The following is an 18652-nucleotide window of genomic DNA, read 5'->3' as shown; positions in this document are numbered from 1 at the left end:
CGGCACCCTCCTTCAGCAAGTATTCTGGAAATAAGCTCAATATCATCTGTGAATTATTTGTCATTTCAAACATTATATGATGTGTTATTTAGCATAAATTCAACAAATATTGGTCTCAGCAGAACTCAGAAACATGAACATCTTCATTAATTTCAAGGAATTATCTGTGTGGTCAATAGGAAATACTATCATCCCATTTTATAGATTTTTATTTTATTTTTTTAAAGACTTTATTTATTCATGAGACACACACACAGAGAGAGAGAGAGAGAGAGAGAGAGAGAGAGAGAGGCAGAGACACAGGCAGAGGGAGAAGCAGGCCCCATGCAGGGAGCCCGATGCGGGACTCGATCTTGGGACTCAATCTCAGGACTCCAGGATCACGCTCTGGGCCAAAGGGAGGCGCTCAACCGCTGAGCCTCCCAGGCGTCCCAGATTTTGATTTTATAAAGAAGCAAAGCCAGCATGGTTAAACCAAGGTGTTTCCTAAACTCTTCTATCACATAGGACATTCCCCAATGCAAACTTGTAATACATTTTTGCTAGAGCTTTTAGCTCCTTGGCATATATCCTCTCCACAGAACTTATTATTTTTCTGTAGGAAAATTTCTCCTATGGAGATAATTTCTTTCCCCTTTTTTAAGAAGCCCATGAAGCTCCCTTCAGAAAAGTGAACAGTGTCCTTGTGGGCAGTTCTAGATTTCTGTCAAAGTGTAGGTACAGAAAGGTTTGCCCCCTGATTAAGAAGGCATTGAGAACTGCCTGGAAGATTTTCTCAACTACTGTGCTGGAAGTCACGTCAGTCACAACATGCTGGCTTTAGGCAAACTGATATGCTGTTTCTGTGGGATTTCATCAGGAAAGGTCTGCTCATGGAGTCTTTTCAGCATTCCTGTGTTTGTGCTCTGGTCTAAGATGTGCTGTGTCATGGCTTTGCAGGAGCTCGCAGTGGTGTCATGAGGTAGCGCATCTGATGGTATGGCTGCCTGGCCATCATGATTTTAAATGGCTAGCCAAGAGGTGACATTACACCCCAAAGGCGATCTGTCAAAATTCCGCTTGCAGCTGATAAACTGATTACAAAGCTGCTTAAGACTCTGCTTGTAAACAAAAGCATTTATCAACTAATAATTTGCAATAAACTGATGTAACTCCCAGCTGAGCCCCTAACTGTAATTGTCTTTACCATCTGCCTATTAAAACACCATTCTTCATCAGCAATCAGGAGCAGAAGGGAGGAAATCTCCACCAAAATACACAACTTGCAAGCTTATGAATAATCTGAGTGCATTCCACACTTTCATTATGACTCGTGTGTGGGGTATGCTTCATTTTCATTCTTGCCTAGCTTGGGAATGCTCAGAAATTAGGTGGAGGGGAAAAGAAGAGCAGGGGGGATAAAAAATGAAACATTGTGCCTACTGTTCTGCAGAGGAATAAATTATCCAAGTTCATCATAGGAGGCTGTTTTTAATTTCTTTCCTCCTTCCACAGCTCTGAAATATCCATTGCAGTCTCCTGATGAAAGCCCCCCAAGCACCAGGCTGGAAATGAACTCTATTCCTTTTTCAACTTGTCCATTTCCATTACACTTCTTTGTTTTGTTTTGTCTTTTTTTTTTTTTTTTTAAATTCCAAGAGGCTCATTAAACTTCTCCAGGGAGTCAGTTTAAAAGTGTAGACTCCTATGAAGGGGTGTTGAAGGGCTGGCAGGCCCCTGCAGGGCCGGGTAGATGCATGAGATGAAAGTGCCAAGTAGCTGGCAGGCCCCTACATTTATAGTCTTCCATTTGCCACCACCTACGATGGCTTCCATGTTCTGGTCCCCGCTAGCGTCAGCAACAGTAAATTCGAATGGTCAGAAACTCCTTGTTCTTAGAAGAAATCTGCCTCTTAGGTGCTGACCAGACATAATCATGGAAAGAAGAAACTAGGAAAAAAGGTTAAATTCCATTGCATTGTGTTTCTCTGGAAACCTCACTCTGAATAGCCAACATCACTCCATGTCATTCCATGCTTTCTCAGTGTTTATTAACTTTTACTTAATTTATTCTGATTTTCTCTTCACAAAATATACTATTTACTTAAAAAAAAAACATGCTATTCATTTAATACACAAACTGCCTTCGTGTTGCTATTTTAAATGCATATAATATTTTCTCATATCTCTTGGCTACCAGAGGATGTTGCTTTTTTCAAGTTATTCCTTTATTCAGAGTACACGATATCCCCCTGTAATCCCCTCATAATTCTACTGAAGGACACCATAGGCTATGTACTATGACAAACAATGAACAACTCCTATTACTAAGCTTTAAATTTTGGAGATAATAGTTCGTGTCAGGTTTTCTTATTATAACATAATTTAAATTAATGTTTATATTTTTAATTCGTTGTTCTAAAAGTTTCCCATAGGTAATTGTTTTTCTTTACAATCTACTATTTAATACATCAGAAGTAATAATTAATTGCCTTCCACAAGAATGATGGAAATGGACACTGAAGCATCTGTTTCATATTGAACCTGGTCTAGAGAAGGTTAATGGGGAACAATGGGTCTAATTTTCTGCCTGGGTGTGAAAGACCTAAAATGCAGGCAAAACTGCATTATTATGTTTGAGAGACATCTGGATTTGAGAGACATCAAATATTAGGAGAAAGATATGACATAGGTTTCATATAACACAAAAATCCTCAAAGACCCTGTGTGAAGTAGAGTTCTTTCTAAAATTATTATGTATCTTTCTTATGCTACCTTTGAGACTTCTGCTAAGACTGAGATTCTTTAGTCACAGGTTTTTTAAAATTAATAAGAGTTTAAGTAGCATGTTTAAGTATGTTGACTTTGTAACATAATTTAACATATAATTTAATGATTAAAGATGACCAAGATTAAACTTCCATGTTCATTAACTGCTTCTAAATACGCACACAAAAATGCTGGTGTAATGCTTTATTTTTAAGATCTTCTTTTATTTATATATTTTTTATAAAGATTTTATTTATTTATTCATAGACACAGAGGGAGAGAGGCATAGACACAGGGAGAGGGAGAAGCAGGCTCCATGCAGGGAGCCCGATGTGGGACTCGATCCCGGGTCTCCAGGATCACACCCCAGGCTGCAGGTGGTGCCAAACCACTGCGCCACCAGGGCTGCCCATATTTTTAAGATTTTAAATGCTTTGCACCAGATAGGCATTTTCATGTCATGCTTTAAGTGAAACTAAACTTCTTTCTTACTTGAAATGTTGCTGGGTCTCTATCCTAAGGCAAATTTTAGAATTATGATGTAACAGATTATAATGAAACACTTTCATGTGACCTGAGGGAAATTTATAGTACATAGATGATTTTCTTCATGAATCTTGCCATATATATATTAATGTATATATGCCTAGTCTTGATTTCTACTGACTTTGGGTAGTTTGGTAAGAAAATGAAGTTTTGTGGACATGGCTGCTAGAAACATCGGGGTGCAAGTGCCCCGGTTTATGTATACAATGGAATATTCCTCAGCCATTAGAAACGACAAATACCCACCATTTGCTTCAACGTGGATGGAACTGGAGGGTATTATGCTGAGTGAAGTAAGTCAATCGGAGAAGGACAAACAGTGTATGTTCTCACTCATTTGGGGAATATGAATAATAGTGAAGGGGAATATAAGGGAAGGGAGAAGAAATGTGTGGGAGATATCAGAAAGGGACACAGAACATAAAGACTCCTAACTCTGGGAAATGAACTAGGGGTGGTGGAAGGGGAGGAGGGCGGGGGGTGGGGGTGAATGGGTGACGGGCACGGAGGGGGACACTTGACGGGATGAGCACTGGGTGTTATTCTGTATGTTGGTAAATTGAACACCAATAAAAATTAATTTATAATAAAAAAAATGAAGTTTTGAAAAACTAATTACCAGCAGATGGCGCTCAGTGCATTCTATGAGCCCAGCCCTAAGAACAGAAAATAAGGCTTTATTTATTTAATTCTATTTTATCCTAAATATGAAGTTGCTATACCAAGCTTTATAATCCCTAAAGATTTCTGTTAATTGACTAAACAACTCTGTGGTAATTTTCAGACCATCCTCCGATGCTCATCTAAATGGCACTGCGTTCAATTCAAGTGTTCATGTGAAGATAACACAGCATAAAGATGTAACATTTTCTCCCCCAAAAAAGAAAAAGAACAGAAGCCTGGATTCCTGGAGTAGAACATAAACTCACCACATGAATTTTCTGTGTAAAATAAGACAATTGCCACTTCTTTTCTTTCTTTCTTTCTTTCTTTCTTTCTTTCTTTCTTTCTTTCTTTCTTTCTTTTCTTTCTTTCCTTCTTTCTTCTTTCTTTCTTTCTTTTATTCTTTCTTTCTTTCTTTTTCTTTCTTTCCTTCCTTCCTTCTTTCCTTTCTTCTTTCTTTCTTCTTCTTTCTTTCTTTCTTTCTTTCTTTCTTTCTTCCTTTCCTTCTTTCTTTCTTCTTTCTTCTTCTTTTTTTTTTGGCAGAGGCTTTTTAAATGGATTTACAAGCTGCATCACAGATGTTTTAAAGTCTTCTTATAATAAAACTCTCCTAGTAGATATTTGTTGATTATTAAGACACATTCACTACCTTGGAATAATGTTATTGAGAATTATGTGTTTGTTGTGTTGAAGGAGGAAATAGCAGCTTTGAATGGTAAGGATTACTTTATATGTGAAACTAAATAACCCTGTAGAAAGTCTGTCCCAATGACATTCTGTTTTTCTTTCCTATACCCTGGCCTTCCTTCTCCAAAAAAGAAGAAAACTTTTCTCTGAACTTTAAAACACTTTTCCCAATCACCATTAGGTATCTATAACCAGTGGTATTTCATTCCCTTTAATTACAATTAAAGGGTATAAGGAATTTTATCTGAGTGTCCTTATAAATATCTCTACACTCACCTTCTCCCACATCTTACTATCATTCTGCCATTGACTGAGTGCTTTTCCCCACTTGATTTTAATTTGTCCTGGCATATGGCAAAGGTACCCACAGTCACACTACATTCTTAACCTTTGTCCTTCTTATGTGGAAGTCCTGGAGTGGAGTCCCAATTGTATAGCCACTTAACAATGAGTCTCAAACTTTAAAGATTTCAACTGTTGAATTTTTGGCAAAGTCCCATCAAAGTGAGTTGGAAAATGGATTTGGAAATTTCAGTGGAACGATATATATAATAAGCACCATGTTGTATCCCACCATCATTTGTAAGACCTATTTAAAACAACATTTTTAGAATATGTATAATATAATGACCATATAACCTGAATACCATTTAAGAACATTTGGCATTTCTCACAAATATATTAGCATTAATAAAACAAGACATTAAAAACAAGTGCTCAGTCAACACAGTAGCACATTGTAAATTTCAAAGGAAGAAATAGGGCTCCGAGTCATTGTAACTCCACAAACAGAAAGGGAGTTGTGGCTCTGCCCAGTGCTTTGAAAATCCATCTTTCAAGGTCGGCCCTTGACAGTCGAGTTAGGAAGGGCAGTGTGGAAGGCAGGGTGGCCTCCTGCCAAGGCTGTTGCAGATGAGTGAGTGATCTTAGGGGAATGAGCTGCAAAATCTCAAATTTTTGTTCATGTGATGATAAAACCAGAGCCAAATGATTTTTCTAAGACTTGTATGGCCTTCTGTTCCATTTTATTGTGCAGTTTGGAATGATAAATTTTACTGTGCATTAATTTGCACAAAAGGGTCAATGCTGTATTCAAAAGCATACCAATTGTTTTCAGCAAGATTAACAGTAAAATATGTTGTCTTGATCCCAGAATGGGTGCAAAATCCTCAGACTGGTATCATTTGGCTTTTGAAAAATATACTGTTATCACTGCCTTTGCAAATGAAGGGGAGAATGTTCTTAATGTGTCACTGATCCCTCTTAGTTGGATTCTGTTGTGACAGGATTTGGTAAAATATATTCATGTTTTATATCACATTTCATCCATCACTTTTAGGTATGAGTCTTAAGTAAAAGCAAAAAAGAACAATGAGAAGACAGTGGGGGATCCTCTTCATGGAAGCTTTCCTCAAGTACAGAACAGATCAAGATCTGAAATCTGGGGGCAGTTTAGTAAAGGGAGGAATGATGAAGAATATCACATGCAAGGGTGCAGTTTATGAGTTCATCAGGAGAAAGGGCTTAGACAATGTCATGGCTGCTACATGAGCACGTGTTCCTTTGTCTATCAATGGCCAGGTGAAAAACACACTCCATTCTCAATCATTTGCATTAGAGGGAGCCTAGAAGTGAGCAAAGGAAGAAGTCAAGAGTAATCTGGAAATGGGTTCCTAGAGAAAAGACAAGGAGATTGGCCCTGCTTTATGACTTTCTGAGCTGGGTGGTGTTCTCTTCAACTCACTGCAGCTACCTAGGTCTCTGTCAGAGTCAGGCCTTCCTCACCTTCGGAGTAGGTTTTTTTATGTTTTATGTTGCTTCTTTGAATGCTTTTCATTTTTTTTTTTTGAACAGATGCCTCAAACACTTTACTATTGCATTTTTGTCTTCGATTTATAAATGGATGTTTTTGGTTTCTTTTTTTTGTTTGTTTGTTTTTTGTTTTTGGTTTTTGGTTTCATGAGTCAGAGTAGCCAAGATATCATTCAGATATTATCCAGGAGAATAGCAGAACTAACTTATTTCCTAGGTAACAAAAAAATATCTTCTAAGGTTTAGTTATGAATTGAAAAGTGTAACTGTGAAAATAAAGCTTATTGTGTAATGTTTCTCAAGCATTTACTATGTGATCTCCTTTTTCACTCATAGTAATAGGGAGATCCTTGGACATGAGCCATCATTTCAATAGAAGTTAGATATATATATTTTTGAGCAGAAAGTCACATGGCTCTAGTTTGGGTTACTATTTTCCTTCAGATCAATACCACCTTCTTATTATGCTCCTCCTTCTTTTCTTCTTCCTCCTCCTTCTTCTTTTGCTTTGCAAGCATTCATATGTTTACATATCTATTTTCTGTATGGTGCAATAGTGCATCATCTGCATAGTTTACCTCTCTAGCTGTCCTACAGAAGAGTAGTGCACTGAATAGTCAACTCCGTATCATAAGGAAAACTGCTAGAGGCACTTGTGAGGAAGCATTGTTACTGGCACCAAGGAAATAGCTAAGAGAAATTTGTTGGACTTGTGTAAACCTCTGCTGTAATTCTTTCCAATATTTTCATGAACCATTCTTTCAGCTCCAAATTTACTAGATCAAAGAGAGTTAAAGAACAATGTTATCTATTCTACCTAGAGCCTGATAAAATTAAAATATAAATAAAAATGGAAACAAAAAATTAAGATGGAAAGAAGGGAATCAACCCTTTTTTCAATAAATTTTTCTTCATACAGGTAAGGAAGATATAACAGATTAAGTTAGCTTTTTTTATATGTCTATTAAAATGGAAGTAACAGAAGGAGATTATTGTTGAGGGTATGCCAATTTTTTTTTTCTGAAAACAAAGGGTCCACCAGAAGTTGAAGTATTCAATATAGCCAAAATTTTAGGGAGTGGAAGATTGCTGAAGAAGGAACTGAAAAACTCAAGACAGGGTATAATTAAAGCTTGTAAAGGATTTCAACAGGGTCAGGCTAAGGACAAACTGTGGTAATGTTTTATAAGCAGTGATAAGAGTAAAGACAGGCAAAGGAGATATAGCACAAAAATAAAAGTTCAAGATCAAGGCTCATTTTAGCCTTTGAGAAGCAACAGAGTTCTAAAATAAGGAAAATGGCAATAAAATCAGAAACATGGATCCTGCTCCCATAACTCCCTTAACACTACCACTAAAGAAAAAGAAAAGAGGAGAGGAAGACAAGGAGAGAAGACAAATATAGTTCTTACTCTAGAAAAGAACATTTATCTGAATCTTTGAAGTATTCCACAGTAAGAAGTTACACTTAGGCCAATAAGTGACCAGTGAAGCCAAGAAGATACCTGGGGGTATCAGAGAGAGAATCATAGGAAAAAGTTGGTTGAAATAAACTTATGATAGATCCTGATTTTTATCTTGAGTAGCTCAAGTAGCTCAACCTAGCTCAGCAGCAATGCAAGAAATCTACTTTGATTTTAACAAAGTACCATGTGCTTCATAAATGACCATTTTTCCTTTGTGGATGATTCTGTTTTTCAGAGGATATGAAGCAAAACAACATAAAACCCTACCAAAACCACAAATTGTCCTTAGAGAAAGAAACCTGAGAATTTTTATTCCTCTTTCCAAATAAGATGTTGAAATAAGACACTTCAAGGCATATATTTATTTTACTCCGTTGAATGTTGCTCACAAGATTGTACATATTTATGGCTGGCGGGAACCACTGAGAGCTTCTAGACCTTCTGTTAGAGTGAAGAAAATCAAGCTCTAAGGAATTGTGTGGTGGACCAAAGGGCACACAGCCAGTGTGTGTGTTTGTGTGTGTGTGTGTCTCTAGATACACAGACACGCATATATGTATATGCTGTGTTTCACAGGGGAGTAATTCATCTTCCAGTCTAGGACTGCTACATAGTTCATAACCTTAACTATATAATACTGGCTAATAGTTGCTAAACTTTTACTATGATAACTCATTTTTTTCTCCAAACAACTTTGTGAGCTTGAGGTTGTTATCCATTGAAAGAAAGGCTTTCTAAATTATGGGACTAGAACCCAAGTCAGCTCACCAAAACTCTGTTAAAGCAGCCAACCAGTTAAAGAGAACACAATCAAGCCATCAGTCTAACAAACAAAAAAACTCTCATGATTCTCAATTTTGACAAAGGATCCTTGTCCCTTGGGGAGAAAACCTTGATCATAGGGGTGTATTTCAAGCATATAGCACTGATACATCACTGTTTCAGATTCTGCATCTTATAGGTTAATAATTGTATTGTAAGAGAGGGAACAAGGTAGTCCTACCTAGTGAATTAATAAAGAAATGCTTCTATGGCTCTAGAAATATTTATACATTTCCAGGTTTGAAACCGCTGAGAACTAAAAGGAGTCCCATCTATCCACTATAAGGTATGAAGGGATTTAGTAGGTGTTCATAGCATATTTTTCCTCCAATAGCTTTTAGAAATCAATTAATTGAAATTGGAGGGAATAGTTTATATAAAAATGTGTTTTTAAAATATATTCTCTGGCTTTGGTAACAAAACTCCATGTATTCACAAAAATATTTAAGAAAAACATTATGTTACCTTCTTTAGAGAAGCATTTCCTCACAAATAGTTTAAAAATCTATTTTGCTTTTAACAGATGTTCCTAGTCTCTTAGGACCCAGTGGTACTGATGTTGTTCCATCTAGGAGGTCATTTTATTCTTTTGGATGATACACATGGATCTAACTGTGAGGTTTCTACAAATAATAATGGAAGATGAATGTATAAGTATTTGAATACAGTGCAAAAGAGTACCTCCTTTAAGCAGAAGGAGGACAAGTATGTGTATGTATGTTCCCTCATGAAAGGTAAGTTTCCCTCAAAAGATGACATATGCAATTGTGTATTTAACTGGAGTTGCTTGGCATAGAATAGGTGAAATTTTTCATCCCTTAACTATAAGAAATGTTCAAGTAACAAGTAACAGCCCTCCTTTCTCCCTAGTATCTGTGTAGGTATTTGCAGGAAAAAAAATATGTATATTATCTATTCATCTATCTATCTAGAGATAAAGAGGAGATAGACTTCTTCTGCTTACAAATCACAATTTGATTTTACATCCTGTATAGTGACTTTAAAATTACTATATGAGAACTGTAGCCAGTAATACATGCAAAATAGTCATTCATTGTCATAAACTACAAAAATATTGCTTTTATGGAAAGAGAAAGGGACTTTGGAAAAACTTGAGGAAGAAGTTAGAACCTTTGAATAATTTGGGAAATTAAATCGTTTGATGAAATAGTAAAACAGAAGCTTGACTGCTGCAAGTTTAAAATATCAAAAAGCTTTTGAACAGTTAGCCTCTCATGGTCTCTCATCTGGAAGCCAAAAAATTTTTTTTGATATTCCCTGATTGTCTATTTTTCCCTAGTGAAAGTTATTACATTCCTTTACCCATTTTTTAATCAAAATCATTTCCAACTTATTTCAGTCTGTCACAATAATATTTTCATACGAGGAGTGTTGTAACCTAATTCCTTCATTTGAATAATACATTCATTTTTAATTACTGCAACTTGATCTCAGATTATTCAAATAACTGTTTCATTTTTTATGCTTACCCTGACCCCAGTGTATTTATAGGCTTTTATCCTTACCTGATACCAGTGTAATGTAATTATAGATTGTATTTTAATCATCTACTATATTCTAGTGAGTTTGTTTAAATCGCTCCAATCCTGAGCCTTTTATTTCTATGCCTTTTAAAATTCTACAATAGCATTCTCTTTGCATAAAAGCAATATTTTTGTAGTTTACAACAATGAATGAATATTTTGCATGCATTGCTGGCTACGGTTCTCATTTAATAATTTTAAAGTCACTATACAGGATGGTATGTAAAATCAAATCGTGCTTTGTAAACAGAAGGAGAGGTACATCGTACTTCGTTTGAAATCTTTACACCTGTTTGTTTTCTAGACAGCCCTCCTCCCATTCCTGCCTCTTTAAAACCACAGATAGGCATTTTGCTCATGATCATTGTATCTGTGTCTGGTTATTCAAATCCTTGTAAATAGCTGTTCTGTTGTAACAGCACAGGCCAAATTTCATTCATCGTGGAATAGGCTTGTCTGATATGAATTATTTTTACTACTATTTTTACTATCGATCATTTCATAATTGCTTGATTATTTTCTAAACCATCACCCCATCAGGAAAATCCAATATTTCTAAGCTCCGTTAGGCGGGTATCTGAGCTCTTGGCATGATGGCTGATTTCAGCAACACATTTAACAATGAACCAGAAAATTGGTCTGAGAAGATGGTTGACAATATTGCCAATCTATTGAGGTCTTGTGTTCATCTTCTGATCAGACTTACAGGCCTGAGAAATAGATTTTCTTAAGTGAGTCACATTATCTTCTCAGAATCCTAGAAACCTGTTCGCTCACTGTCCTCACTCGTAGCCAGTTCTACATGCAACCTATCTTTCCACTCTCTCCCCTTTCCTCCTCCAGAGATGTTCACTCAGTTCAAACCCCATTAGCTCTATCTCACAGCGGCCAATCTACCTTCCTCCTATCTTGTACTTTTCAAGTACACTTGCAGGAATGCAAGACTAAAACACAAACACATCCTGTCTGGAAACCCACACTTAGAACCTCTGAATGGCTCTCCATTGCCTAGGGACCTCAAGCTACTTCTCTTGAAACAGTAGAAGTAAAGAAAGCATCATGCTGGCTAACCCTTTGACTATGAGGAATCAAGTTGATCTCCACAGCTCACATTTCATTTATCTACAGGCAAGTTTTCAGGAAGGGAGCACAGATGAGCGAGAGGTTATAAAGCTGTGAGTTCTGGCATTAATAATTAACAAAAACAGAACTGTTCATAAATCAATGCTGGTTATGACGAAAGACCAAATCTTCTGAATCTTTCTGTATAGGGTTAGACTTCCTCTTTCTCCCTCCGTGTTCTATAGTTATCTTTAATCCTTTCTTTTATTCAAAATAGATAAAACTATAGAGATAAATGCCTTAAAGATAAATACAACACCCATAACAGAATATAGTTTTAAACCATGGACTTCTTTCACATTCAGTTCAACCACTGAGGTTTTGGCCAAGTTTTTACTCATTGTTGAATAAACTGCATGAGACCTCTTGAAATGCCAGTGACAAATTATTAACGTGTAATTAAGAGGATAAAAATATTTGCAAAAAATATTAGAAACAAGAGGCTACTCTGCATGTCTTTTGCTCCTATTGTGAATTCTATCTGCTGAGTAGAGGACACATTAACTTATTTAACTAGCTAGTTGTTAGAAATAACTCAGAGAACCTTGAAAATATGTTACCATTGCAAAATGCCTCAGAATGCAAAATAAAATAATGGCATGAAATAGGGATTTGGGGACAAACTGCCTGATAACTCTCAAAAATGAATTATGCTTTTTTTTCCAACCTCCATGGAGAAAGGCATGCTTCCCTTTGGGACTTCTACCATTTGGTGCAACATTCACTTGGCTATAATAATATAAGCTTCATTAGAGAAGTAAAATGCAATTGTCTCCATGAGATCAAAGGACAATCTATTAAATAAAGCAACTGGAACTCCAGAATGAAATAATATGAAAAGTTGGAATTTTACGGTGAATCAAAATGTAAATTGTACTGGCATACTGTGGCTAAATGCAGAACTGAAGATTAGCTTTATTAAGGGGAAACTGACAGTGGTTTGAATGATCTCAAAAATATGTAAAAATATATGAATCTTAAACAACTTGTTTTATGAACTAGATTAAACTAACATTGGTACTATTTTAGTAAATTTAAAAGCACTGCTGGTTAACTATCAGCATACGCAGAAATTTAAAACGAAAAATCATAGGTATTGTGATGTTTATAGCAAAGTCTGTATTCAATGATTCAGGGATGTGGAAGGGATGGTTTATTTTAAAATAAAGCCTAAAACCAACTGTATTCAAAAGGGAAATAAGTGACACATTGTATACTGACCACTTACATCCTTCTGAAAGCTGTAAGAGTTTTGCTTTTAAATGAAACAGAGAACTTAGTCCTAACTGTTTAAAAATCAAAGGTCTTTATGAATTCTGAAAGCTAGAGCCCATGTTTGCCGGAAGGAAAGAAAGAGAGGTGGAGACAGGTAAATCAAACTTCTCTGCACACTAGGGGTTCTGAATTTGACTTCTTTTCAAATGCTTATTGAATACGTGGTGTTTCTCTTCCAAATGGAAATGGCAGATTTTAGAACACCTTACTGTGTATTTCAGTGCATTACATCACTTAAGTCATTTACAAAATTGTATAAAATTACCCTGAAATCGCATCAAGTATAGCAATGTACCATGAAACTAAAAGAAAAAAAATCATAAAAAAACACATTTCATTTTGCAAGGGAAATATAATAGAGTCAAGGGTCGAAGAATGAAACAGTTATTCTCTTTCACATTCTTGAGCACAATCTAACTTATTACAATATTCTTTGAATCTGTGGAAGACCTTGAGTTTCTTTTTCCAACAAGAAAACACTGAGGTTTTTTTAAAACTATTGGTTTAGAAAATTATTGGAAAAAGTAATAAAAAAGTAATAATCAAGGATAATAAAAAGATAATAAATCAAAGATAATAAAAATCAGGAAAATGAATATCTATTAAATTTCTAATTATAATAGAAGAATATTATCTGTACAAACCTGGAATATGCTTAGCATACATTGTTTTTGAAAATTAATTTTTGTTATAATTTGATGTCGATAATTTTCAAATGAAAATACAGTATATGTATTATATATACCATACTTCCTAAGTTGTCAAATATTTTCACAAAATGCATACTTACCTTGTGATATATAATTTAAAATGTGATTTACCTTTATCATCAGAACCCTGCAATTTTAAAGTCTGGCTTATATAAGAGAAGGCGATGCCTTGTTTTTCAGTCCACTCCCTGCATCTCCTGCTTACTGTTCTAGAGGATCAAAAGGAGTCCTGCATCTCACCAATTAATCTTAAAAGGACTCAAAATAAGACAACAGGATGGAAATGTGGTTAATGAAATATCCTACTCAAGTAGCTGTAGTCTTCCATTTCCAGACTCTGAAAGTAATTAGTTTATTACTATCCAGTTCCTAAGAAGGACAGACTTTTTTGGTGTTAATAGAAGCTTCTTTGCTATGCCGACAGTCTCAAGGCAGGTTGGCTGCACTTACCCTTAGGACCACGATGTTTGTGACTCCCCTCTTTGAGGTATGAAGAACAACCTCAGAACCTTTAGTCCCCAAACTTGCTATTGGTTTTACTCCACTTACCAAATGAGCACTGTGAAAGACTGCATAGACCTGGAAATTTTAAAATCAGACAGCTCTGAGTGAGGAACGCAGCTCTGAATATTTAGCATCTGTGTGACCTTGGGCAATTTAGTTAAACCTTCTGAGACACAATTTCCTCATCTGGAAAATGGGGATTATCCTGTCTACCATTAGATGATTGTTATGGATGATATAAGATCATTTTATAGGAAGGACATGGCAACAGGGATGTACACAGAGCAGGTGCCAGGTGCTGCAAAAATGTTTGCTCTACTCCCTTCTTGTAATTATTTTTCTTGGAATGGCCAATCCTATCCTGTGGAAACTCCAGAGTAGGGCAGACTGTTAAATATCACCTGCTTGAGGAATTGTCTCAGAGGGCAATGGCCCTAGAAAGCACATTTTCTTTGCTATTCTGTTGTTGGGCCTGGTTACCTTTTGGGGAGTGATTTATATCAGTGATTTCAGACTGTTATTCCCAAAGAAAATTTGCCCTGTTTAGCTTTCAGACCTCTATTGTTCGCCATATTTTTGGAATAAATATGCACTTGCTAATAATATTCTGTATCCTAGGAATCCAGAAAATAGGTATTGGCTGCAAACCACCAAAACTCGGGATTTATTCGTATTTGTAATTGCACAAGGTCCTAAATTATTGGGATTTATTTTGTTTTGTTTTTTAGATTGCAGATTGAGTTTTTTAAGGCTGATAGAACAAGTAGAACTATAAAAAAGGAGAAATACAGTGATTGTGACTGATGTGATATTTTAATTTTTTGCTCTTGTACATGTTTTCTATAAATATGTATATTTATTATATACAATTTGCATTTAGAGAAATCCAAATCTTTAATCTTAAAAAAGAATTCTGGTTCAATAAATAAATGAACGTGACAAATACTATTCATACTAATAAAGATTTTCTAAATGTTAAATGTATCTACATTGGAAACACTGACCCAAGGTTAAAGATTGTATCATGTGTTATCAGTACTGTACCATTGAGTCTGGATTTGTTTATATTCCAAACCTGGTCAAGCAGTTAATTTAAAAAATTCTAAAGCAAATGTGAGAAGGTGTGTGTGTGTGTGTGTGTGTGTGTGTGTGTGTGTGTAAAACATAGTTTGGGCAATAACTTTAAAAATAAAAACTATAAATGTGCAAAAATATTTATATGAACAACATTCCTGGATGGAAACTCCATTTTTAATAGTCAAACTTGATGCACATACTGGTCCCTTGGCATGCTAAGCTCGGAGCCATCTGTTATGTTGGCGTTATGCCCACTCACAAGGAGTTTCGCCAGTTTAACATGATATAGGTGACACCAAAATGAAGGTTTGAGAGGATAGATACTGGAGTGAGCTATGACCCCTCCTACAGTCAGAACCCTTGGTGACTATCTTTATTGGAGGGGAGGATTTGTGTTAACTGTGTGCACCCTGTGTTACTAAAACTCCATTACCCCCCCCAAAAAAAATTCACTGTGCTGTCACTCATTGGAGTATTACAATTTTTACTGAAGTGTGGAAAAGTTAAATATTTCAGTCTAAGACCTTGCGCCATCTTGGAATTAATATTATCAGTACACATATTCTTAGTAGGTCAAGAACACGTATGGTAGTGTAATTGAATTTCAAAGAGGCTTTCAAAGGGCTATGCATTAACATACATAATGCATATGTACTATGGGAAGGGGCAGCACTAAAATAATCCACTACTTACATTTTGTTCAAAGTGTTCCTTAAATGTCTTTCCTAGACTGTATCTGTCAATTTCATTGCATTTATTTGCTTCAGACCTTAAACTGATATACTGAATTTCCACTTTATTTCTGGGATCAAATACTAACATTTACATTTCTTATATTGTTGGTTTTTTAAATCAAATTCCCTGTAACTTTTTGCAAAATGTTCATAGTGTTAAAGTCAAATTTCCTCCCTTCTGTTGTCTTATACTTTTCTGAGTTATTATTTAGGGAAGTGATACATAAAGGTTTATGAGGGGATTCAGAAAAACAGATATTTTTATATAACCAGTGAGTCAACTTATCTTGAGTACAAAGAGGCATTAGCAGTGCAGAAGTACAAATGCCCACCTCTGCGTTCTTGAAGCATCATGAAATTTTCCTTAGCCTCTCTACAGCTTATTGAAAAGATATTTAAAAAAAAAACCCAAAACAAAAAACCTTTTAGAGCATAGTCTGACTTCCTCTCTACCTGAATTTGTCACTTATAAGGCAGCATTACCTGGTTAAATTAGGTAGCACAAGACATAAGGTAGCAAGTATATGAGATGATTATTATTAATTTATTCAGCCATTTACTAACCTCTATCCATGGAACATGCACTCTGGTCAAGGCAATGGGGAACACAGAAGGGGAAAGCATACAAGGGCTCACAGTGCTCATAAAAGAGGGGTGGTAGCTTTCTCTTTTCCCATAACTCTGGACATAGGCAGATCTTAATTCCTACCAGATCTGTATACTGAGAAGCCAATGGACACTTGAAAATGAAGTTTTTTAAAAAAATTTTATTTCTTTATTCATGAGAGACATAGAGAGAGAGGCACAGACATAGGCAGAGGGAGACGCAGGCTCCCTGCAGGGAGCCCAATGCGGGACTCCATCCCAGGACCTCGGAATCATGACCTGAGCCAAAGGCAGCCGCTCAACCCAGGTACCTCTCAAATGGAATGTTTATTATTCCCATAGACATATGTTCTCAGAAACTCATATCATCTTTAACATACCTCTGACATAGAGGCAGGTGAAAGAGAGATAATATGACACAGTTTGGTACAATTTAAAAAGATGTTGGGATCCCTGGGTGGCGCAGCGGTTTGGCGCCTGCCTTTGGCCCAGGGCGCGATCCTGGAGACCCGGGATCGAATCCCACGTCAGGCTCCCGGTGCATGGAGCCTGCTTCTCCCTCTGCCTGTGTCTCTGCCTCTCTCTCTCTCTCTGTGACTATCATAAATAAAAAAATAATAATAATAAAAATAAATTAAAAAGATGTCAAAAGATGACCAACATATGTGTTCTAGCACAATTTGGTCCTTTTTTAGCTATGTTAGTTTGGGTAACGGCATAGTCTCTCTGAGTCTCAGTTCATTTATCTGAAAAATGGGATAATAACCTTACTTCCTAGAGTTGTTCTGAGGATCATATGGTACATATAAAGTGCTTTATACAACAAAATTGTTTAGTTCATATCCTATACACAGCTCAGAGAAGGGGCTCAAGCCTGCATAACTGAGGCATGAACGCTACACACCATTACTTGCTTTTGTTTTAACTGGAATCTATTGCCTATTTGGAAATGTGCTAAGACCTTTCAAAAGTGGGTTTCCTGATTTTTAAAATATATCTTCTTATGTCCATACAGTCAAAGAAACCCCAGTGCTTTGAAAAATGTAAATGCCAAACTATGGATCATGAAATAAAAATCATAGATCCTTGCCTTGGTGTGTATACTGCCCTTGTCTTCACTCACTGGCTGATCTGAATTCTGCTGATCCAGTACTCAGCTTCCAGAGCTGCGGAAAACAAGTCTTGTCTGGTTTGTTCACTGTCATATCCTTAAACCTATCAGAATGTCCAGCACATGTAGGCAAACAATGAATATGTGTTAAATGAAGGGATAGCACTATCCCTACAAATGGTGAGGAACACTAAGGAGGCATCCTCCTTGCTTTGATCAATACACAGGGTGTGAAAGGAGAGAAGGTCATGATTTGTGAAAAGAATTCATGGTTGAATTCATTTACGCATAAATGGGCCCTTCATTTTACCATGACTACTACGATTACAGTTCAAGATATTACTAAAGAGAGTGGAGCTCCTTGACTCTAGGAACTTATTATCTAGTAATACACACACACACACACACATGCACAAGCACAAGCGTATGCAGTCATTAAGAGACAATTCATGTGTTACTTTGAATCATACGAACATCGGTTATAGGAGTTTTGGGGAGCAGAAAATAATTTTGTCTACATTAAGTAGTTGGGGAAGGGCAGCCTGGGCGGCTCCCTGGTCCTGGAGATCTGGGATCGAGTCCCATGTCGGGCTTCCTGCATGAAGCCTGTTTCTCCCTCTGCCTCTCTCTCTCTGTGTGTCTCTCATGAATGGATAAATAGGATCTTTTTTTTTTTTAAGTAGTTGGGGAAGCCTTAGGAAAAGAAGTGGGTTTTCAGTTGGCTCATGAAGAATGTATGAGGCTGATACTGAGAGGAGGCTTGCCCTATTAAAGGAACCCAGGTTAGCTGGTGTTATGTTTACTTTTGGCCATGATGGCAAAGTCAAGAGAACTGAATTCTTATACAGCATGTGCTTCTCTAAAAGTGGGAAGTCCTTTTAATTTTTTCTAAGTCTAACTTTCTTCACCCTTAAAATTAAAAGCTTGATACTTTGGTTGCTTTCAATTGATTCAAAGATCAAAACTGACAGATGATGCCATGCCAATAAATACTGCTATCATGAAACAACTCTAGGTGAGTCTGTAGAGCTTGTAAATGAAAAATTTTTCCATGAGCCTGAGCTGACTCATTCTTATGTGTGAAATGGAGCTACATAATGCTAAGAATCCCGTTAAATACCTTAGAACCTTGCTAGTTTCCAAATAGTTCCTATCAAATGGCATATTAAGAATATCTTTGGAAGGGAATGTCATGATCTAAATAAGAAGATGCCTGATAGCACAG

General features: G+C 36.3%; 1 protein-coding gene across 3 annotated transcripts in view; it reads right to left on the bottom strand.

Moving 5' to 3' along the window:
• Window positions 1–18652, bottom strand: part of ZFPM2 (zinc finger protein, FOG family member 2) — a 456593-nt gene that overhangs the window by 22363 nt on the left and 415578 nt on the right. The gene's annotated exons all lie outside the window — the stretch shown is intronic.

Source organism: Nyctereutes procyonoides, unplaced genomic scaffold (assembly GCF_905146905.1).
Source record: "Nyctereutes procyonoides isolate TBG_1078 unplaced genomic scaffold, NYPRO_anot_genome, whole genome shotgun sequence".
Lineage (NCBI taxonomy): Eukaryota > Metazoa > Chordata > Mammalia > Carnivora > Canidae > Nyctereutes > Nyctereutes procyonoides.
Note: the sequence above shows the minus strand (reverse complement) of the source record. Positions and strands in the feature narration are given on the sequence as shown.